This window comes from Agelaius tricolor, unplaced genomic scaffold (genome assembly GCF_023055355.1).
Source record: "Agelaius tricolor isolate 1412-34295 unplaced genomic scaffold, bAgeTri1.0.p SCAF_3, whole genome shotgun sequence".
Classification (NCBI taxonomy): domain Eukaryota; kingdom Metazoa; phylum Chordata; class Aves; order Passeriformes; family Icteridae; genus Agelaius; species Agelaius tricolor.
In genome coordinates this window covers 62251874-62276357 of record NW_027269263.1, presented here as the reverse complement: position 1 = coordinate 62276357, position 24484 = coordinate 62251874, and the positions used below count along the sequence as shown (strand labels likewise).

The window sequence follows — 24484 nt, the reverse complement described above, 5'->3', positions numbered from 1 at the left end:
TGGCCCAAAAGACCAGGAAGGGGAAGGAGGTGTGGGGTAGGTCAGTACTGGATGGGCTGTGGTCCCATAACAGCCTTCAGCTGGGTTCAGGTATGTGAGAATGTAAAAAAGAGGGAAATCTCAAGGAAGAGCAAAGACAAAACTGACTGGCCAAAGAGCTAGGAAGCTTTTGAGTCATGTTTGTTTGCTTTGTGGGATACTGAAGCACAAATTATCCTTGCTGGGACTGAGTATGCTCAGGAGAGAGTGCTACTGCTAATTTCAGTTCAGAATAATCTCTCTTAATCATCCATGAACTGTTGGTTTTTTTCCCTGAGACTTGTAATTTGCTCATCTCCTCGTAGATTTTCTTATATACAGTGAGTAGAAGAAACCAAATTTCAAAACCCTCCACAAAATATTCTAGAACTATCTAATCTTTTTAAAAAAACATGTTCTTCATGTTTTTTCCCCCCTCATATTGAACAACAGTATTCTCAGTACAGGCTTAGCTGTTTTGATTTAAACAAATTAGTTCTGACTCTGCCTGGATAGCCCTAGCAGGGAAAAACCCTTAATCAAGATGTTTAGCAAAGTTATGAGACACTAATAAAAGATGCTGAAAGAGGGAGTACCATGCATCACTAATTACAGGAAATGCTGGAATATTTATAGACACATACAGAGATATTTGTAGCACACCCTCTAGGCTTTAAACTTTCCTGGCCTAATCTCAGTGGAGAGACCCTTTCAAGCGATAACCTAAATATTTTGGTTCAGCATGTTTATAAGCAGCCCATGGATTTCCTTGAAAAAAAAGTGAATGGAGTCTGGCACATGTTTGGGGTTGTGACTGACTGTAATTCTATTCATTAGGGAGTATATTTTGCTATAAATACTTTATTTGTTTAGAAGGAACTGCATTTTGACTTTTATTTTTTGAAAGATAAAGCTGAAGCAATAGTTTACAGTCATGTTTTATTATCTGCTGGAGCTTCAGTTAGTGCCTAATCCAATGATTGCTGAAAACACTTTTGATTCAGAAACAATTTGTTTTCTCATATTACCAACAATGTGACACTTTGGGGAGTTCTTTGCAGCAGAACTCAGAGAAGTCACACTAGAAGAAATCACACTTGATTTAGGTTTTTGAGCATTAGAACCCTTCATATTGACCTAACAATTATCCAGGGTAATTCAAAACATATTTAAAATGGCTGTAATTTCACATTCAGCCCTAAAAGCTGCATTTTGGTTTGATGTATGGTATGGAAACACAAATCACCAGCTATGGAAAGCCAGTGATGTTGTGGTGATAACCAGGTGCTTAAAAAACAGTTTACAAGCAGAACTCTTATTCACAGAAATTACATTCATTTTCCAATTATATAAGAGCTGCAAACCTGTTGTTTTAAACATTAAATCTTATTATAGATTACTGTGGATTACAGAAAAAAGAGCCTGCTTTCCCTCTACACTCAGTTTGCCTTCTTGTAGGAAAGGAATGCTGTTATTCACAACCATTTAAGCCATGATGATGATGATGCCCATGGATCTGTAAACTGCTGTTCAAACCCAGGCAGCAGGAGAGGGGCTGTGTTGATCCCTCTGGCTGCAGGTAAGGGCTGTATTCCCTGTCACAGAACAGCCTGCTTGCTGCACACCAGCCTGTGCCCCAGGAACAAGCTCTGCTGCTGAGGCACATCCTCAGGCAAATACTCCAGAGTCTGACATTTACTGAGGTGTTACCAGGAAATGACCTCTTAGGGCATGAAACCTAAGGATAGAAAAAATTATCCAGTATTAAAATTCCAGCTTCTTGCACAGTCTTAACCCTCCACTGAAATTTGTGGCAATGTCCCTTTACACCATCTGAAATCTTGAACCGTGGCCTTTTAGGGTAGGCATCAGTTTCTCTAAATTGCTCACCAAGAGGAAGCCCAGCATAAGATTTGCTGCTGCTCAGCCAGGTATTTATCATGATACTCTACTTCAGCTGTGTCCTGCTGCTGTCAGGCATCATATTAATGCTTCTTTTCACCTAAGATAAATAAATCGGTGTCATCTTGAAGATTTAGCTGCAATTGCAGTTTATAGGTAAAAAAAATGATAGCTTGCAAGCAAGTTTCTTAAAGCAAACAAAGCCCCAAAACCCTCATAACACTCCCAAATTATAAACCTCAGGAGAAATTAATTAGAAATAGTAACCTATAGCAGTAGTGAAAATATTAAATCTTGAAAATATTAGAAGTCCCCTACCATTCTTTAAGTCAAGCAAATATAGGAAAAAAAACAGGCATCGGTGTTTCTTTTACTGCTTACATGAGCCATAAAATAAAATGCTTGGAAAATACCCATATTAAATGACAAATGAGGTAATTTACAGCACTAATAATATTTATTTATCAGAAGTGAAATAATATAAATCAACCCTTGCAACTTCTGTATCAATCTGCTCTTTGGAGTAAATAGAAAAATAAAATATTTCCTTAAAAACACTCAGATGATTTGTTTCAGGGCTCATAAACATCTTTTATGAACAGCAGTTTAGTAATACCTAACGTTAAGTAATACCAGTGGTGCTGTAACTAATCTAGACCATGCATGCCAAAGAAATAATGTTTAGAGAGTTTTATTAGACTGATCTAATTGAAAAATGAGATCTGCTGTGGGGCACAGAAACATAGTGAAGCTTGTCTGTTTTTTTCCAAACTGATGTGATGCTGTTGTTGCGTATATTGCTTTAAAAGGCACAAAAATGCTGAGGACAAGCAAAATGTCCCTGGGCTTTTTGAGGCTGGGCTGAGGCTTTTTGAGCTCATGTGTGCACCCAGAGGATGGCCAGAGCAGGTTTGCAGCCGTTCTCAGGTGTGCTGGGCAGCCTGGCCACCTTCCCCTTGTGCAGTGCAGCTGCACACTGGATGAAATCTCCCTCCAGGGGATACATGCCAGGAAAAGTGAGTGGGGTTTCTCCTTTCACTTTGGTGCTCTCAGAGACCTGAGTGAGCAGGTGGGTGGATTGAACCCCTTCGTGCTTGGAGGAGTGTATTTGAACATCTGCAATGCCATTTTCTGATCCTTCTTAAAACAGCACTTTGTCATGATGCACACATAGGCTGGCTGTAGTTACACTTTATGTACTGTGATAAAATTTCATCATTAATTAACAGAGTCCCTTGCTATTCTGCATTCTGTCCATCCACTGATTCCTGCCCTATATTTTATACTGTATCCTTGTAAGCATCTATTTACAGCACTTATCATGCTGAAATCAGGGTCCATGACTATGTTTCCTACCTCAGTGACTTAGGAAACAGCCCTAACACTGGTTTTAAAGGCACTGTGGTGGTTTCAATGACTTACTGTGCTGGAAAGCCCAAAGCAGAAAAATAGCCATGCTACCCAAGACAGGTTGTTTATGCTGGGAGTCGGATTCAACTAATTCTAAGATAGATTTATAGTAGGAAAGACTAAAAAACCTTTTTTTTTCTCTCCTCTTTTGAGTATGAACAATACGTTTAAAATGTGCCTTTCCTAGATGCCACTGATATCTGCTGTGTCGTTTTGTAATTTATTGCATACAGGGCAACATATGTCATCTCCAGCAAACAAGATATTTATTTATCAAATAAATGAATAAATATATCCATCACTATTCTTTGAAAAATACTGGGACATTTAAGTCAGGCACTTGAAAGCTGCATTATAGTAACAGAAACTGTAAGCGATAGCAATAATGCTGGAAAGCTTTTATCAAATTAAGTGAAGGGTTTGGATCAGCTCCCAGCAGCTACAGCTTCATTTCTCAGAAACCAGCAGCTGGTTACCTGCAGCACCTTTGCTTGCTGTTCCAGCAGAGTCCTCATGTCCTGAATGGATGCTGGGAATTGCTTCCAGGCTCTGATCAGTTCTATAGATTAAGACAGTCTTACACAGCTGGGCATGGGTATGGATTAATCCTTTCATTGAAACACTGGGATTTGAAATAGGAGTTGCTAATTTTGTTTGGCAGTATCTTGGCAGAGAAGAGACAGGCAGATCCCTTCTCCTCCATTAGTTCTTGTTTCTCCTGTTTTATTAAAACAGCTCATCATATTTGTAAGCTTCAATGAACAATTCTTCTTAACATACTCCCACACAAGGATCCATTGAACAACTTGCATTGTCTCAGCTATTTTAAGGATAAACATTTCTTCAGGAGTGCTCATGAAACCTGCAATTGCTGAAGTTTTAAAACCAATAAATATCACCTTCTTCAGTCCATTACAGGGGGTAATTTCTTTGCTACTTTTTCAGATACAAATTAGGAGGAATAACTTATAAACAATGTCAGAAAACTAGGGTAGCACAGTAGGACCTTGGCTCAGGAGTGTATTAAAATTCTTGTTCATTCCTGGAAGGAATGTTAGATGAAAAAATATTAATCAGTTACTAATGATACAAGTAACCTTTAAAATGAAGGAATCACCTTTCTCTGGATTTTTATGGGTTTTTTTATACTACTTAAGCACAAATAATATTTATCTAAATCAGACAAGTTGTTAAAAGAATTCTAATGGATAATACAGAGAGAATTTAGTAAATAAAGATTATGTAGAGACCAATTTCCTAACATGCCTTGCTCCCTTAGGCTTATTCCTGCTTTAAAATAGAATTCAGGAATGACTTAGGCTTTTGGGAGCCTCGCATCTCTAATAATTTGTGGGAGTAAGGTTCCTCCATCTCTGAAAGTGTATTGCATTCCAGCTGCCTTAGGTAGCTCTAATGTAATTTGCTTGGATGCAAAAAGCAGTATAGTAGCTTTGCATGGCAGTTTGCCCAGACTAATATAGCAACTTCTAGATGTTAATTAGTCACAGTGGAGCTCCACAATACAGCTTGTTTGTTCAGCACTTGCTCAGGTATCTTCATGCTGCATGGCTTTATGGCATATAGGTATAAACCTGGGTGCTTCTAAATTTGTAATTTCTTGCCTGAGAGGAAATTGATGTAGAAATACTCATGCAGATTCCATGTTTTGTAGCTGCCTGCTGATTTCCAGATGAGGTGCTCTCAGTCAGGACCAAACCTCCCTGGAACACCTCACTCCATCAGCAGGGAACTTTTGACAGGACTAGGTGTGAGATGAAACACTTAGCTCTTGCCATGCCATGCTGTTAAAGTGGGAGTCATAAACCCCAGCTCTGTCCTACATTGCTCTGTTGATGTTGCAGAACTAACTTAAATGAAGCATAATTTAAACATATTTAGAGGAAAGGTTGCCTTGAGTAAATGATTCCCAGCAGAAGCTGTAGGAAGAACCCTCCATAAATCCTTTCTATCTATCTTATAGCTTGAGGAATACTTGTAGACTTCCTTCAGGGCTGTACTCAGACTCCAGTTTGGTAGCAGAGCTGCAGATACAGTGGGAGGCTGTAGAGATCCAGTTTTACTCCAGCTCAGCTCTGTTTGGGATGGTTCAGTTGGGAGTTCAGCTTCTCCACTGGAGTTATGGTTAGATACGAATTCAGAGAAGCAAAAAGTGACCCACATTTTTCACTCCTTTTTTCAGCTTTCAGAAGCCCCATCTGTTCCATTTCCCTGTTCATTAAGCTAGGAATAATAACAGGTGTAAATGCTTTAAAAGACAATATTTTGAGAAAGAGAGGGCAATTTCTAATTGGCCCTTTGTCTTGTGTAATTCCACATTTCTCTTCTCAGTGTGTGTAGCACTGGTGAAAGGTGCCAGACTGACATGCTTGGGAAATGAGTAACTCTTTTTATGCACAGTTGGTGTCTGAGTACATCAGAGGTTTTGGGTTAGCAAATCTCCTTAATCCTAAGAAGTAAATCGCTAAAAGATGTTGTTGGTAAATATTAATTATTTTCCCTGAGATGGAACTCAAAACCAGAGAGGAAGGAGATAAAGAAATATGGACATGCCTGATAATTCTGAACATATCACCAGGAAAGACTTCTCTGCCAGGTTGATAAGGGAGTGTCCTGATCTCTCATCTTGTCTTGAATATGCCAACCAATTTCCTATCAAATGTCACAGCCTGCAACCACTCTGCAGCTAACCCATGCAGTGCAAACACAAAACTGCAAAAACTTAGCCTTTAGCTCCTCGGTGGTGCATTTCCCTTAAAGACAAAACAACTGTGACAGTTTTTCTTAAAATGTGAATTTTCTACTCATGAAAAACAGCAGTTCAGATTTCTAAAAATAACAGTCATTTTGCATGCCAGAGCTGAGACGTCTAAAGGAATGTGCCAATTAATTGACTAGGGAACTTAAAAATGGAAACCTGTCAGATGGATGTGTCTGGACCATAGATCAGGAGGAAAGGAAGGTGGAGAGCAATGTGTGTGCTGGCATTTCTAACCAATCATGCAGCTTGGGGTAGGCACTCTGAGCCAGGTGATACTAATGGGGAAGGAGCTAGTGCTCCCCATCTTCTCTCCTTTGCCAGTCTTAACTGACTCATTGCTTTGGAAATTCTTGGCAAACATATTCATTCATTTCTCACAGAAACTAAGTGTTGCAGCTAGAAATAAAACAGAAAGCTTGTAGCGACATATCTATGGAGAATTCATAATGCATGATTTCACGTCTCAGAAACTTCAGAAAAGTTATAATTTATTCCTTTTCCTGCTCTGCAATATGTCTAATACTTCTGGTATAAAAACCTGCGCGATCCAACTGCTCATGTTAACAGCACTGTTGAGAAATATTTAGTGGTTATGAACTCTTCACCCCAGCATGCACAATACCCAGGACACTGGGACCAGCTGCACACCTGATGGAGGAAGAATGGGCCACCCCCATTACAGCAGGGAGACTGAAGACTGATTTGTTTGTTGCCTGTGCCCTTAACATTCTCTCTGTACAGCTCACACATATTCTAGCTCCATCCTGGTTCCTTTGCAGGTTTTCTGGGTGAATAGAAGGCCATGTACTTGCTTTTCAAAATTATGAACTCTTGAATATTGGAGCAGTACCTGTGTAGAGTGGCTCTGGCTTCCCTCTCTCCCAGTGCCTAAGAAGCTGAGTTTTACCATGGTGGTGGAACCACTTTGAGTCGCTTACCTATCTCTACCAACATTTTTTATCAAATGCTTGTGAATCTATCCTTGGACTAGATTACCACCTGTACTCCAGTAGAATTAACAGCTTTTTAGCAGACTAATTCAGCATCTCATGTATTAGATTCATATTTTTCTGAGCAGGTGTCGGAATGTTTTTTTCACGTCAGACACTTGGACAGCTTAATACTACCTTTGATGACAATTCATTGTTGTTCAATGAAAATCCCTAGCACAACTTTTCCTCCTTGCAAAACTGACTTTTTAAGAAAAGCTTTTTACAATACACATCTACTCTAGATAGGTAACTTTGATATCACCTCCAAAACAAATTCCCCATCAACCCCAAATATTTTGAATGCAAAAATTCTTTCTGGCAGTTGTGATTGATGGTGTCTGAATGCAGGTACCTTTCTTCTCTATGTCTCCTTTACTTTCAGCTGACTGCATTGCTGACCATCAGCTCCCATAATGAACAGTCCTCAAGAGAATGGGTTTATGATCCCTCACAGGAGTCAGTTTGCTCTAAAGGGATTTTTTGCAGAGGAGAAAGTACCAAGAAGAATTAAGGAGTCACTTCCCAAAAGGCACTGCAGGAATATTTCTGACAAAACCTTTTTTTCACTTGAGGAAAGTATTTTAAATTTTGGGGGTAGACCCGTTTCTGATATCCAGCCAGCATATTTGTGGATGCTTTTCTTATTAATTATTCTGTTTTCCTCTGCATCCTTCTTGCCAGCAAAACTCTTAGGTTGGAGACAGAAATCTGAACGCTTTGCAAGGACAGTCTGCACTGACAGCATAGAGAGCATGATGGAGTCAGCCAACTCAACCAGCTGCCATAGTGCTGAGCTGGCCACAAACACAGAAGCCTTCCAGAGATGGAGTTATGAGTGCAAGAGTCTCACAGTCAGCGTATTCATTTGGTTTATTGGACTAATGTGTCTGATGCCATATGGTGGAGCTAATCTTGTTTATCACTGCTTCATTGCCCCATCCATTTGGTTCATAGTAGGAATTCTCACACAAATAGCTACTGCTGAGACCTTCTGCAGAGACAGAGGCAGGTGTGAGTGGTCTGGGGAGGTCTCAGGAGAGTGCATTTGGAGGCTGAATAGAGAGAAGAAAGCTCATCCTTTCTGAATTACGCCAAACCACCCAGCATGAGATATATAAATAGCTCAAATCTAAAAGAGACTTCCAGTGGACCTAGTAACATTTCACCTCCAGATTTCTAGACTTCAATCAGAAATTTTATTAATTATGGAAGGTTTGTCTCTAATGGATTTTTTTACGAATGCCTATGTACTGATGCATATTGAGTCCAGTCTAATTCCTTAATGATTACAGATTTCCTATTCGTGCCTGTAAGGTTAATTCACAATGCAGTAATTATGTTGCCTCATCTCACCAATAACTTGCCTTTGCAGTAGTTAATGTTATTTCACTGCCCACCTTGGGCATCTCTGCTGAATTTGATGCTCACCTCAGTTATCAGCAACAGAAGATTAGCCACTGACCACAGAAATTGCCTGTGAAAAGTCCATGACTTGATATATTGCTTGGCAAAATAAATGCTAGACTGGGTGTGGAAACAAAAGACCTTTTTGTGGGACCCAACAAGTCTTTGAACACACTCAAAAGGGCCAAGTGGCTTTTTGATACAGCCTTGAGTTGGCAGCAGAGTTTCACCCTCTACAATTTTGCTGTCACCTTTTTATTCTCATGTTTTTCAAGAGGTGCAGGATTACTCCCCATGTGAGGTTTGCCTCTGACTCCTCTGAGGGCTGGCACTTACCCTCTGTGGTTCATCAGCCACTGCAAGAGCGTGTCAGGGCACCTGCTAGCAGAGGCATGTCAGCTCCTTAGTTCCATCAGGAACTGGTGTGTGCAGCAGCTAATTTACTGCTTGAACACCTTGATTCAAATGGGTGAACCTGTATAAAACCTTTCTTTTCACACTCCACTGTGAGTCATGTTAGGAAGGCTGCAGGGTGCCAGCTTTCTAGTGTCTGTGAGAAGCAGAGCAGTGTTCACACTTCCCAAAGCATTAGTCATTCAAATCCACCCTCAGTCTTTCTCATGTCATACATTTATTTGTGCATGAGCAGGTAAGCTCAGAATAAGTTAGAATCTCTTCTTGGAAAGAGGAAGACATGCAAGACAAGTCTGCACAAGGTTTAAAATAAAAATCCTGCAACTCCACTGTTGTGTGTTTCACTGCTACCTGTGGCACCTGTAAAGCTATTAGGTTGGAAGAAACAGCAAAAGCTGTTTGCATGCTTTTGAGAAGTTTTCCTTCTCATTCTTCTATTATAAGGAAGAGATTGTTCCAATATTTGAGAAGGAAAAGGATAAAGTTCAACCATGCAAACCCATCCTCCTCTTTCTGGCCTTCTTGACACCCACTTGGATTTCACTACTGAAGCTTAGCTACAGCTGTGTAATCACTGCACACAACACACCAGCTGCAAAGAGAGCCTGGATAGCTGCTGCTCTCCTGTGCCAGGACAGGGTGAGGGTGAGGAACAAGAAACCCAAGAAAAACAAAGTTGGATGAGGGTGACATTTTTTTCTCCCCCCACAAACAGTGGCTCTCTCATGTCAAATCCCAGAGAGTGAAAACACAGCCACAACTTGAGCTCTGTGGTGCAGCCCAAGAATGAGAAATGCCATCAAACCTGCCTGCTTTTGGGTCTGATTCTGCAGGTTTTACACGTGTGTAAATATCAATGTGCACATGTATGTGTACATCACCTGAAGACAGTCAACATCGTAATAGATGTGCAAAGTCATGAAGGGATATATCTCATTCTACATTGTTTGGAATTAGACTGTTAAGGAACAAGGGTTAAAATATCTGCATAATCCCCAATCCTAGCACCAGGTTAAGCACAACAGTAATCTTTTCTCTATCAGCACAGAAATGCACAGAAAATTAAAGGACTGGCAGTACCCTGCCAGAAAAGTGCTTTGTTGCTCAGACTAGTTTTTGGAAGAAAACAAATTCTAGAAAAAGAAGATTGATTTCCTCCAAAATTATCTTTTCTTTCCATACACACACTGACAAGAAGTAACAAGAAGTCCTCTAAAATGAGGAACAGAAGAGAAACACCCATTATTTGGAAACAACACAAGATGAAGGAGAAATTGTACCTTCAGCAATCCCAAATCCCTCTCCAAATGTGAGGAGGGCAAGCAAGCAAAAAACTCTTTTGCAATTTCTTCTCTCCCCCTCTTTGCAGCGCTGGCATCACAGAAACAAGCAGCCATGATGTCTCACAGGCCCAAGATTATGTTGTGCCCTAAACCTCCTCCTTCCCACCTCTGGAAACTTTGTTGTGCTGGATGCACCCATTCTCACACTGAGACATCAGTGTCAATGAATTTGAATGAATGAATGAATGAATGAATGAATGAATGAATGAATGAATGAAATTTTGCTCTCATTTTCTCAGACACATGCATTTGAGAGATATTTATTGGACAAAGGAGCAGGCAGAACCCAAAAGATGCAGCACCAGCCCATCATCCTTCCCCAGCTGACAGCTACAGAGTGGTCTGGTGGTGGGAAGAGGTGGCTCCCAGCATCCCATAGCCCTGCAGTCCATGCTGACTGCCAGTTTTTCCTGCTCCTGATCCCTTACCCTCCCAGCTCCAGCCTGCACACCAGCTGTCTCTCACCAGAAAGGAACTCTTTTCCTTGACCTCAGTGACGCACTTCAGTGAAGTACAAAATGCCACAAAGCTTTTTTCTTTTCCAAGAAGCACAAAAGAAATGTGACAAGGTGGCTTAAAACTTTGTCCAAAATCTTGTTTTCTGTAATTAAACTTGAGTGCAGATGCTCATTGTAATTTCAGGAAATTACTTAGGCTTATTTAGCTTTACCAACCATAGCTCTTTTATGACTACGAGAACTCTCAGAAAGTTTCTCCTTAAAACTGTCTCCCACTGAGGACTACAGACAGTGAAGTTATTTTAGAGTTGTCAAAGATAATTTTCATGGGTCAGATGATATATAGCTCATTGTCTAAGCCATATCTCCAAGCTTTTGATTACCTCTTGGCTAATAAGGCTTTCCTCACAGATATAAGCTAGAGCGTATTGTGTTAAAAAGAAGAAGACTGAAATAATGAGCTAAAGGAAATTCATGGAAATGGTGTAGATCTTCTATTGTGGGACCTATGTTTTTTTCTAGAACACATAAACAAAGGAGAAAAATATTTCTGGCTTAAATAATTGTGAAAAGCTCACTCCCACAAGTCTCACTGAAAGAAAATTTTCATCTCTAGATTCAACCTCCATTACCTGACAGATAATAGAACTATCTGCAGGAAATGAAAAGCCTGACAAAGATTAAAGGTGGGATTCACCTAATCTAACTTCATCTCCTTGGAGTTCAGGTGACTAAATTAAAGCCATCCTCTTGGCTCTCTATATTGAGTACAGAGTGGGAGAAATACCTCCAAAGATAAATTAATATTCTGTCTTCTAGTCATCTGTCTTACACGGGTATGAGTTGCCTTCAAGAGGGGTGTCCATCTCTGCTGACTACTGAAAAAAATCCTGACAGGCTTGGTAGAAAATTCTTGACTATGAAAGGCCAAGTAGGCTCAGTCCCATGGGTCAGAGAGTGAATTGGTCATGCCCAGGGAGAGTGGAAAGCAGTGGTTTGTTTTGACTTGGAGAATAGTCTAGGACCGGGCCCAACACTGATATGAAGGCATCAGATACAAAGCACAAACAAATTATTATCCTTTCTCTGCTACTGCCATGAAATAAGGCATTTTTTCTATTAAAAATGCAGTGGTGTTGTCTTGAAAAATAGTTGTCTTTATGAAAACATAAAGAGAAGTTCTTAATGCAAATACATAGACACTGAGGGGTTTTCTTCCCCCTTAACTCACTGACTTCATTTTTTACTGTGAGTGGCAAAGCAAAATCCCTCTGTAGAAACACTGACTCCTACAATGTGTTATGGATTTCCAGTGGTGAACTATTAGGTGTTTTGCAATTAACACAGCATGAAAAAACCATCACTTCTATGGATCTCTGAGTTCACACTTTCCTCTAATGAGAGCCAAGATAAATTGTTTCAGTTTCAGTTTATTGGCTACCAAATTGACCCTGATCCATAGCTCACTTCAGGCTTAGGTAATTCCAATAATCTTGCAGTAAGTTTGAATCCACCAATTGAAAATGTCTAAAATTCACTTATGCTACTCTAGGAGCTAAAGCCAGAAGAAAACCACATATATTCTTCTCAGGTTTAATTTTTTTTCTTCTTTTCCTGTGAAATATAACACCATCTCCACATCAATTTACACTGGTATTTTTCCCAGAGATGAAATATTGCAGAACCTGACCTGGTGCCTTAAGGCAATTCCTTAATGATGGAATTATCTTTATTAACAGATGACATAATTTCTCAGAGTGCAAAATGCAGAGTAAAGAGAGGTGAAGGGACAGAGGCAACTCTCTTTATGCCTTCACCATATTTAACAAATCTTGTCCATAGAGGAGACTGACAGTGCACTTTCTATTCTGGGTCCATTTGTATATATTCTTCAGAAGAGGCAGCACATGAGTGATGCTGCTGATTGCTGCTGTCAGTGTTCAAGGTGGATGCTAAAAAAGAATGGAATGGATATTTCTCTGCACATCAGCACCCAAAACTCACCTCAGTGATTGCACACTGTAAAATGATTGTGCTCATGCTGGGTATGTAGCACAGCATGTGGAATTCCTGGGTCAGAAATCTCAATAGCTATGGGATGGAGCTCTGGGAAGGTTTGATGTGGATCATGTATTTCACAGGTCCTACAGAGCAGCTGGTTACAGCTAGGTCCTGAAATGGTGACTATGAATAAAAACCAAAAGGTGATTCTACCTGAGATCCTGATCCTGGTGAGCAGGGATGAACTGAGTGCCACCCACATGGCAGGAGCTGGGAGAAACGATTGGCATAATGGTCTGTTTGTATTCTCCCAACTGCCCTTGGAGAAATTCCATATAATGAGATCCAGAGCACTGGGGAGATGCTGGAGGGCAATTTGTACCTGAGCCCTGTCTTGTGTGAATGGCATGGAAGTGCTACACCAGTGGGTTTTGGTTACATCAGAGAGAGTCATCAAAAGGTTGGAGGATGGGAATGGCTGATCAGTCCATCACTGGTCTCCAATATCTGATGCTTGATATATCTCCTCTCAGAGCCACAATAAAGATGCTCAGAGCACCCTTGTGCCTCCTGGAGGTCAGGCCTGGCTGCCAAAGCTCAGAGTCCCTCATGCTCCAAGGTGACCAGGAAAAGCCCAGAGCAGCCTTTGGGGAGGTTACCATGAGCAGACCCATCCCATTTCAGGGCACTCCTCTTTCAGCTCCCACCTGTGCCACAGACCTAGCCACATCACAGTGAAATATTGGGCTGTAACAGGAAGCAATTCGTGAAGAGCTGTCAGAAGAGATATATAACAGTATTTTTGAGTTTTTTTGTAGAGTCAGATTCTTCCATATTCTTGCCAGCCTGAGACATTTTTATAGGAACTTTATCCAAACCAGGACTGCCTCAGGAACTGAAATTTGAAAATTTCAATCTTGCTTGAGACAAACCCCTCCTTCCATCCCTCCTTCCCCACGTTTGTGCTATGTGTTTTCCTTTGTCTTGCTGTTTTAAGGTTACATTCTTTGGCTCTTGAGATGCTCATGTATTCTCTGCCTGGGGCGCACACATGGAGCAAAGGGGCTGGAGACAAGAACCTGATTTGGGGTGCAGCATCCCATTCTCCTCTTCAGGCCCCATCTTCCACTCAAGGAAAATGAGATCATTGTGGCAATAACCTGATTACCAACCAGTGCACCAGAAATCACTTGCTTCACTCATCTCTGTGAACTACAATATCCTGAAATATCTTCCCACATATTCAGGCATCACTGTTGGATGACACAAGGCAGGATTCCTTTGCAGAAGGAACTTAATGGGTAGGAAAAATACTGCCTTAGTGTGTAGCTTCCTGTTGATTTACAGTGGTATCTGGCTTCTCCCAGGTTGTTTTGTCTCTGAGGAAATCTGAAAAATCTCTGTTCATGCTAATTTTGATATCTACTTTATGTTCTAACACACCAAGCAGTTTGTCACTTGTGTTACTGGGAGCTGACCAACAGCTGGCAACTTTGCACAATTGACCTCCAACAGAAAGGAAGCCAAATCCAGCTGAAGTTTGAATAACACTTCTTGGAGCATAAGAAGTAAGTTAGTTTATTTCTTCAACTATAAGCATTAGATGCTTGTTTAATGAAAAAAGAACAATTAGTTAAGGGTGACAATTTTTCATACATGTCTTTAGAAAAAGAGTAAATATATCAGAGCCCATGATCTCATATATCATAAATCTTCTAAAAGTAAACCTGGGAAGGATTTTAATTAGCCTCTTAATCCCACACCCTGCACTGAAAAAGGCAAGTAATATGTACTGAGGGCACCTCTAACAGATATTTGATTTATAATCTCAGAGAAAACCAATTCTGCAGCTCGTCAAGGCAACTTGTAGTGTTTCCTTATACTTAGTTAGGAAGCTTTCCCTAGTATCTAACCTAAATCTTTGTTTCTGCAAATTAGGAGAATTACTTCTTGTTTGACCACTATGGAACTGTCTGAAAAACTGATTGCTCTCCTGTGGTGTTACTATAAAAAAAACCAAAACTACTGGAAGATTAGAATCATATCTTTGTTTAATCTTTTCTAGATTAAATAAATCCCATTTTTTAGTATGTGCTCCTAAACCTCTTATTGTTTTCCAGTCACCTTTGGACTTTCTCTATATTATCTATTATCTCAATCTTTGTCACACTCTTACAGATTTAATGCCCCCATGTTTATTTTATAGTCAAGCCTTTATTAACACGTCACATAGCAATATGCCTTTTGTAAAATCATATAAAATTTTCCTCCTTATTAAGTATTTGATTTGCTGTATTCTTTCAGATATTATACTGGTTTGTAGCTGAAGCTCTTTTTAAATTCAGTGCTGGATTTTTTTCTTTCAAATGGAGCATCCTTCATGCTTTTATTAAATTTCATTTGCTTATTTCAAACCAAACTGCCAGTCTACTCAGATCACTCTGTATTTTGTCATCTGAAAGTACTATTTCACAGATGAAATGCCTTCACATACTGCTGTGAAGCACCACTGACCTGAATAAGTCTTCATTTCAAGGGCTTTTTTATTGAGATTCTGGATGAGGTCCAGGTAAGAAGTCATTACATGGTCAATTATTTGCCAGTCTGCCACAGCAGTGTTTCAAGCACATGTACTGGTACTTTATGTGTGTGGGAAATAGCATGAAGAGGAAGAACTTTAAAATACAAAAACTGACATTTCTGCTTTTCCATAATACTTTAGAAGAGTTTTTATACTTCCATTTTTATTTATATATATATAAATGAATGTGTGCACCTAACATTGATTTGCCCACACAATGTTTGTTTAGGTTTTTGCATGTTTCTGACATTAAACAATCCTTCTCTTCTACTTTTTGGTTTTCTTAGGCTGCCTCAGGGGTCTCTTGCACATAAATAATATTTTTTCATATGGTCTTTTTTCTTCTCCCTGCAATTATCTCTTTAGACTAATGAGTACTTGAAAGTGAATTGTATTTGAAACCAATGGAGGTCAATAGGGGTGACTCAGTATTATGCTAATTTAGTTATTGGGTTCTATTATATATTGTCCAGTTCCATTCATGTTTAAGAGTGAAGAATGGAAGCTTTTGTGTTTCAATGTTTACATGAGTTTTCCCCTTTTGCTGATGCATAATGGTTGATATTTGCATTTAATTAAGATTTAACTGGAAATGATACTGGAGTTGGCTTCATTAGGCTTGAAAGATGTCCTTGAAGCAAATAAATATTAGCATCACAGCTAAGGGAGAAACTAAAGAAAATAACAGTGATGAATAAAAAAACATAAAAAAAAAGAGAGGGAAAAGAAGAGAGAAATATCTTTCACACATCACAGGGTTTTCTCCAGATTTATCACAAAAATGAAAAGCACTTTGAAGATGGGAAATTGCAAATGCAGAAACTGTGTCTTCGTATCTCCAGTACGTGTAGCCACATGCTTCAAATGAATGTGACTGATAGAAGTGTTACCAGAAAACTGCAGCCAAGAATCAAAAAGGGACTGCTGGATTTTTTAAAATGTGTGATTCATTTTCATGTCATTAAGACTAGAAATGTGTTTTCTTTTTCCCCTTCTCTCTCTGGTTTTTGAACCATTCCTTCTCCTCCTTTCTTTGGAGGCACATGTAACCTTTGGTGTGTTTTACTGTGTTCAAGCACCTGACTAGGAGGGGAAAGAAATGTGATTTCTTTCTTTAAATGCCAAAATGTCATGAATTCCCACCCTCACATATTGTCTCCACTTCTGAAGATGTTAGGAGAGGTTTCCTTCTGAATATTTTCCTAGAAGATCTGTGCAAAAATAACTGATTTAAAAGCAGTAAGATATACTTACTCTGGTAATGGAAGACAGACAGTTTTCAGAACTTTGAAATTTACGAGTTTGGCAGAGAGCTTTGCCTTCTAAAAGATACTGATTTTCAGAGAATTCTATATTACAATAAATAAATCCACTTCCAGGCAGCTCATATTAAACATCAAAACTGAAGCATGTAAAGTGTGAAGCTGTATTCACAATCCTTACTTAGATACCAGATTTCAGTAAGAATCCATCTTGGTTGCCAAGGTCTTAAGACCCATAGTACATCTGATCAAATTTGCTGTTCATGGGACAAATTTCCTTTAATGCTGTTGTTGGTTTCCTATCAGCTGAACCATTTCCCCAAGGAATTAATCAACAGGATGACATTCAGAATAAGCTTCTTGGCAGCCTGGAATGAGAGGAATAAGTGTCAAATTGGAACTACACAAACATTTGTATTTAATTTGGTTGAGATAAAAAAATAATTAAAAATATTTTATAAGTATATTTTTATTATTTATTTACTATGTTTATTATCTTTTATCATTATTATTTTATGTATAATTTTAATTATGTTTTTATTTATTCATAATTGTTTGATGGTAGCAACAGATCCTAAATTTGTGTCAGAGTATCCAATACTTAGGAATCCTTAGAGAGGAAATACAATAACACCAATTGACTAATTTATTTGCTATGAAATAGAAGACATTACATTAATCTTTACTGGACTTTAAAAAGATAGTCTTTGTTCTTGAAAGCAACCTGAGCAATCAAAGAATGAAATGCAAAAGTTCTGAGTAGAAAGCTGCAGTCACTACTCAGCAATGCAAAGTAGAATGACACATGCAAATTAAAGTGCATACGGTATTTTTCAAGCTCTCAAATTGAATTTGTTGGGATAAAAATGGTGAGAAAAAAACTTCAGACATGCTCAAATCCCATTTTCTGAATTGATTTGAGAATCACGAGGCTTGAATCTCATTTTAGGTCATTGAAACTTAAGAAACTGAAGGTCAAACTGCAAATGCCATCACCTGTACTTCCTAACACCTAGAAATGGGAAATCCAGGCTTACCTGTGATGTTTCACAATGACTCAGATCACCCTTACTGCTTCCAAGGCCTCTTTCATGTCACTGCAGAGAGTGTGTACCCTTGGTGAGGGTCTTTGTCAAGGGGACAGCTGATGAATATGAATGGAAAGAGCTGACACAAACCAGCACACCAGGTACTGCATCAGGCTGGAATTCATCACACCCTGCCTTGAGTGGGTGCCTGGAATGTGCATGGTAGTAGCAGATCATTAGATCATCAATTAAAATAATCTTGACCCGGTCCTAAGCTGTCATGGGGTTTGTTGTGGTCTCTTCAGTTACAAATTTATCCAATGACTTTGACTCATATTTTGTTCAATGCTCTGTCCAGTGTCGATTTGATGAATGAATAATAATTAACCATGGTTAAACATAATCACAGAATACTCTGAGTTGGAAGGCACCCACAAGGATCATCAAGTCCAACTCTGAAGTGAACTGCCCATATGGGGATTGAATCCATGATTGGTGATGTTATCACCATGCTCTTACAAACTGAGTTAATCTCACAGTCATGGAATTGACTTTCAGTTGAGTTATTCCTAGTTTCTTGTTCTAGTTTCCAGATGATATTTGTCTCAGTCACTAATGAGACCAAAATTTGCTTAGCCAAAGAACTACTGTGTTTTTTAAAAGACATTTTAAAGAAGGCAGTTGTAGACATTTCTGCTTACCCTGAGGTTTCCTTAGCCTGGCCTAAGCATTGAGGGTATTAATGACTTTTATTTTAAACCTCTTTCATATCAATCAGATTCCCAATGCTTATTAGCACTGATGTTTCCCCTGAGCAAGAAAAACACACAAAATTTAGTTTATATTCTCTAACGTATTTATGGTGCCCATTTAGAATTATTTTGAAATACCAGTCCTGGAGGCAGAATTACTCATGACTGCATGGAGAGAACTTTTATACCTCTTCTACAGTGAAGTAGCCTGATTTCTAATGATACTATGATTTTTTTTTTGTGTGTGTCCCTGACCTAGGTAAGGCTGGTGTTGTTTTGCTACTCATTAAATGAGGAGAAAATCTTCACATTTCTAGATGGTGCAGCGACAGTGCTGGAACTTTCAGATTTGAAGTACTCATTTTTTACAGTGGATATTTGCTGAATTTCCATGAATGTTAAAACTCTTCTTTGAACTCCAGAATCTTGAAGAAGATTTTCCATTGAGCACATGACTGTGTTTCTGTCTGTTGGATTTATTTTAAGAACATGGCAGTGGAGGGGACTGAGTAAAGTGAAGAAGCAAAAACAAGCAAGGAACAAATCACAGCAGGTTGGAGGAGTGTCTGAGAAAAAGTTTAATCCACAAAGTGGCAGCATTAATGCATCAAGAGTGGAAAGGAACCTGAGACAAATACCTTGGATGGTGGGAGGTGTCTGGAAGCCCTTGTGAATGATGGTAGACAGCATATGGTGTGTGGGTGTCCACTGTGATCTGTTTCCCCCCAGCAGCACATGAACGGTGCCCAGTCTCAAAGTCATATTTCCTCTTGGTTATATTCTATATGCTCTTCATTTTTATCCTTCACGCCTGCTTGAAATGATACATTTGAAATGGTTTCTGGTCTGTTCTAAGCATTTAATTCCTAGAAAGATATCAACACACCAGAGGGACTTTTAAGAGGAATGAGAAAGAAAAGCTGTGGAGGTGATTCATAGTGAAAGAAAATCTTCACAATAGGTAACAATGGTAATTGTGATAACAGTGATTGCTGCCCATTGCCCAGGAGCAATTTCAACATGTGTCCTCACCAGATACCTTCACAGTATCTATTTTTAAGGGGACATTCTTTATTGTGTAACAGTATGTTTGTGTATTTAGCAAGATATAGAAAGGAGAAAGGGGAATGGCTGTAGGTCCTGATTGCTAGAGCTTAGAAAATGGAGAGAGGAGGGGAGGAGATAAAGTGTTTTAAATGCATGTGTTCAAGAATTGCCAAAAAAGAAAAAATGTGGAAGAAATAACAATAATATTAATAGTATTTATGAAATCCCCTCCATTTTGAATGTGGAAATGGTGGATGAAAAATTACAGCCAGATTAATGAAAGTCAGCTGGCTAGAATAAACCCTGAACTCCAATTATGCAACAGCAGAATTTTCAGGTCTTGCTCTCTCACTCTTACATCCTTCAGGACAAAAAAATCTGACAGACATTTATCCTGGTGCCACTGAGATCACATTTTGAGAACAATGGTAGAATTGAAAAGGAGATTAGGTCACAGTTTGGCTAACACAACCTCTGTTGTCACTGGTGTTGTCAGAAAGAAAGACCCCCTGTCAGAAACCAAAGTGGCTCTGAGTGAGTGGCTGTGAGGGAAAGCTTGTTTTCCATTTCTATGATGAGAAAATCAAACCTGACAGTGAGAGAAGCATAATAAGTAGAGGAGAGCAAATAAAAAACCCTCATGTTTTGTAGATTCACTGTTTACAGTGGGTACTAAAATCCTGCTATTAAGATTTATAATTGTTCAAGGCTTTATTGTTTAGACACTTAGAACTCATCCACTAACTCATATGTTTTAATTTCAGAGTAATCAAATAGAAACTGAGAAATCTTCATAAACTAAGGAGCACCTAAACTCAGAACATTAAATCACAGCAAGATATTTTGATTTGAGCATTCACATCTTGAACTGATCATAAAGCTCTTAAGAGACCTGATAATAAAGGCTTTACTCTTAACCCAAGAGCAGATTCACATAGTTATCTTTGTCTTGTTTGTAAGGGTTATTATATAAAGGGTTATTGTTATAGATGAGTGTGTACTATATTGTAAACCATAATTAACTAGCAGAGATTTAGGGGGAAAATGTTGAATTTTGATTAATTATTACTTCAGGTGATATAACTAGCGTAGAAATATAGCAAGGGATTTACTCTATGCTTCTGGATTCATACCTGAAATTGTCACTAGTTTACTGAAAACACTGAAGTTGTACTTGCAACCACTGAAAGCAGCAGACAGTATGTTTGCTCTACTGATATTTCCAAACTGTGCTTTTACCACGACTTGTTTTTTAAGCCTTTCCTTTAGTTTTTGTTCAAATCTTGAGATCAAGTTCCATCAGTGCCTATCAAAACAGGAATGATCTTTCTGGGCAAAACTTATTGAAGCAGTCATTTAGCCCTGTCATCATATATTAGAGAGTAAACCTTAATTTGTCAGGTAGCAAACCTGCTTAGAAATGCAACAACACATGGGGTATGAAAAACAATTTAATATAAATGATGCACCTAAACTCATGACTATGCATTGTGTTAGCAATGTGTGCTTTGTGCCTCTATAGAGTTTTGACTTCAAAAGATGCAGCCTGTGTCTTGGCAGGGTGTGTGTATCAATGTGTGGAACACTTGATGTGAAAAACAATCAGTTGTGACAATCAGCCAGTCAGCAATCTTGAACACTTTCCATCTCTGCTCCATTTATGGGCATCAGTAAATAAAGCTCTGTTCTTAAAGCTGTGTTTTCATTTATTTTTTTCTGCCAGCTAGTGCCAGGCAACTTAGAGGAGCCTTCCAACATTGCCTCCATATGGAAATAAATTGAATCAACATTGTATTTTTTCCCGCAGCATAAAATGTTCCCTCTCTCTTTCGCACTCCTTTTGCTTCATGAGAAAACAGCTTCAAAATAAACAATTAGAGGGCCCCTGTAAACTTTGCTATCAGTTACTTTTGTGTTTCTTTTTTAATAAATAGTTACATTAAAGAGGAGAAGAGGGAGAAAATCTAATTCTACAGCTGCTGGTCCTCAGTTCATTCTCAGAAGAAAAGTAATGGTCTGCAGATAAATATTACAGAGTTGAACCTTTGAGGAGAGATGTGCTTCAATCTGATCCTTGCAACGTGAATTTGGATTTTAAAACGGTCTCTTTTTTCCTAATATAAATGAATACTTGTTTTTTCTGTGTAATTTTCTTCTTGGTTTACAGTTGGGTTCAAAAAATCCAGTGGGTGACTTTGCCCCTGTGACTTCCCCTTCTTTCCTTTCCAGTTCTTTCATGAAGAATGACATTTTCTGTCCATACGGATGAATGTTTTCAAAGAATCTCAACATCTGTAACAAAAACAAACCCCCCCAAAACAACAAGAGCAACAACAACAACAACAACAACAACAAAACAAACAACAAAAAAACCCCCCAAGGACCTTGTGAAAGCATTCTGGGCTGTGGGAGAGAGATCCTATAGTTCATGTCCTGCCTTTCAAATGCAATTTCATGTGTGACTTTTGTAAATTACTTGATCTCTCTAGCTCTGTATGTACATGAGCTCAGCAATATTTTTTAATCTATGGATACACAGGAACTAACAGTCTTATCAGTGCTGCTTTATTCTGTTACAGTTTAGATAAAACTATCTTTATAAAAGTTTAATAGTGTTTAAGACAAAATGGATTTTATACACAAGTTACATTTATTTCAAGAAAACAAATGGAAGAAGAAAATATCTATGAATTTTCAGCTTATCTGGACAAAGACTTTTATTAGCTGTTTCCTGGGTAACTTTTTTGCAAGAAACCTTTAAAGATAACTTTGCTTTTGGGAATAGAGAATCTTGAAATATGACAAAGGCTACTGAGAAGTCTTAATACAAATGCACCATGTATCCCACAGAAGCTTTCATGATGTCACCTCTACAGCTGAATCTCTGAGGAAAAAAAAAATACTCTGCAAAGAAAAGCACAGCAAGAGAGCAAAGACAATCAAATGTATTAACACCCAGAGTTAGCAACATCAAAGCAGGTAGGTCCTGGTTTGGTTCTGTTGGATGTGCTTTGGGTTTTTTCCTGAGACACTACACTAAGGTCAGTAGCACTGCTCCAGATGGAGACTCAAGAGCAAGAGGGAACATTTTGCCTTCCTCCACAGCAGCATTTCTGAAGTAGATTAGATGTGCCATGAGAGATGATGCAGGGTAATGTGTAGGAGATGATACAATTACCAACAACCAATAGAAAACAGAAGCAGTCAATAAATATTTCTATTTCATAACTGTAAACAGGCAAGAATAATGTACTTGCACAACACAAAGATAAAGTACCTTTCAGTTCACACATCATCTACTGAGGATAAACAATGAGGAATTTGTGTGACTTAGATGACTTGTACATCACAGCCCAAATTTGTGATGAACATTTTGACAAATTGTGAGGAGAACTCAGAAGAAGCTCAAAAGAGTTACAACAATCTGTAAGAAGTATTCAAAAGGGACATTTCATGAAAAGTTTTTGCAATTTTCTAGGCCAAAGGAAAATAATGCAATTTGATTACTGAAGATTAAAAACTTCAAGTTTAAGTAATGCCAATGTACTTTATGGCTCAAAAAAAAAAAAGAAATATTTTTTAGGAAATTAGTTTTTGGAAGCCAAAACTACCCGAATTATTCAAGTAATTATTAACAATTACATTAATAACTTAGAGTTATTAATGCAATTATTAATGATTACATTAACTACTTAAACTTTTGTAGGGATTTAGAATCTTGTGACATTCTGATTAAAAATATTGCACTCTCTGAATTACCAAGGATGAGCTGATGAATGGTATAACTGACAAATTAGGGATAATAAATAAGGAGTTTTTATTCATGGAGAATTTTAATTATAGGTTCTCCTAGTGGGAAAAATCACCATGGAAAATCTACCTGATACAGATCAAGATTTTTCTCCATGATTTCATAGTAAATATAACTACACTGTCAATAAAGCATGACTGGCATAAAGAGTAGAGGAATGGTGAAAAAATGATGAAGTAGAGCAGTCAGACACAATGACCAAGACTATCTGGTGAACTGATGTATTCAATCAAGATGCTTTTTCAGTTCAGGTAAATGAAAAAACGTACCCATGTAAGTATAGAGAATGGAGATCATTTCCTACAGCAGAAGAATTGGAACTACAGAAGATATTTAAAATATACAGGGATAATAGCAGAAAAAGAATCAGTGGATTCTGCAGTGGTTTTCTTCATCAAAAACACTCATTCCAAGTCTTGTATGTGGGAGCACTTAAAATAAGAAGCATCTTCTTACATAGTACTGAAGAGATTATTATTATCATACTAACGGTTCTTGAGCTTACAATTTTTAAGAATTATTAGAAAATTGGAAAAGAAATCTATTTTAGTTATTCAAGATATGGGGAATATACATTCCAGTCAATCCTACTGGGTTTTTCAGCCTTTTTTTTGTCTAGCAGGGAAAGCCCACATGGATGTCATTCTGTTCGGTCTAAATGTCATTCAGTTCGGTCAGACATTTTTAATACAGTGATTATTTAATAATTAAATGCAAATGTACTCGAGAATTATTAAAAATTGTGTTGGATTCTTCTCTACTCATTTATTCATACCAGAGGGTGTATTTTGGTCACAGACTATTGCCTCCATAAAGGAATAATGTGGTGAATCATCAATATCTGAGATAGGAAGAAGTATGGACGAGATGAAGATATATTGCTGCCTACCACAGAAAGAGATGGTTATGGGAAGGGGAAGACTGGCACTGGTGCCAACCCAACATCTTTGCATCAGATCTTGGCTGTGTCAACTTTCAACCCAGTTTGAACAGTTTAGGATTGTGACAAGATTTAAGTCAGAGTAGCAGGGCAATAATTCCCAGTGGCCTATCATCAACATTAATGTGATTTCCACATCAACAGGAATAATATCATAGAGATAATAGAAGTTACATTTATAGAAAGTGCATATTACAAATTCCTCCCTCTCTACTCATTCCATCAGGAGGAGAGCTGTTTGTAGCAGAGCTTTATAGCTATAACAACTGATATTTTCTCTGTAGAGGTACTAAGTTAAATCCCAGCAATATCACCCAGCAGAGCAGCTATCACAACATCAGC

At 38.4% G+C, this 24484-nt stretch overlaps 1 long non-coding RNA gene across 3 annotated transcripts in view; it reads left to right on the top strand.

Annotated features, from left to right (window-relative positions):
- Positions 1-22964, top strand: part of LOC139588536 (uncharacterized) — a 49335-nt gene extending 26371 nt beyond the window's left edge. For all 3 annotated transcript variants that reach the window (XR_011678728.1, XR_011678727.1, XR_011678726.1), the window contains one exon: positions 21621-22964. This is a non-coding gene — a long non-coding RNA (uncharacterized lncRNA). The remainder of the gene's footprint in view (positions 1-21620) is intronic.
- The last annotated feature ends 1520 nt before the right edge of the window (positions 22965-24484 follow it).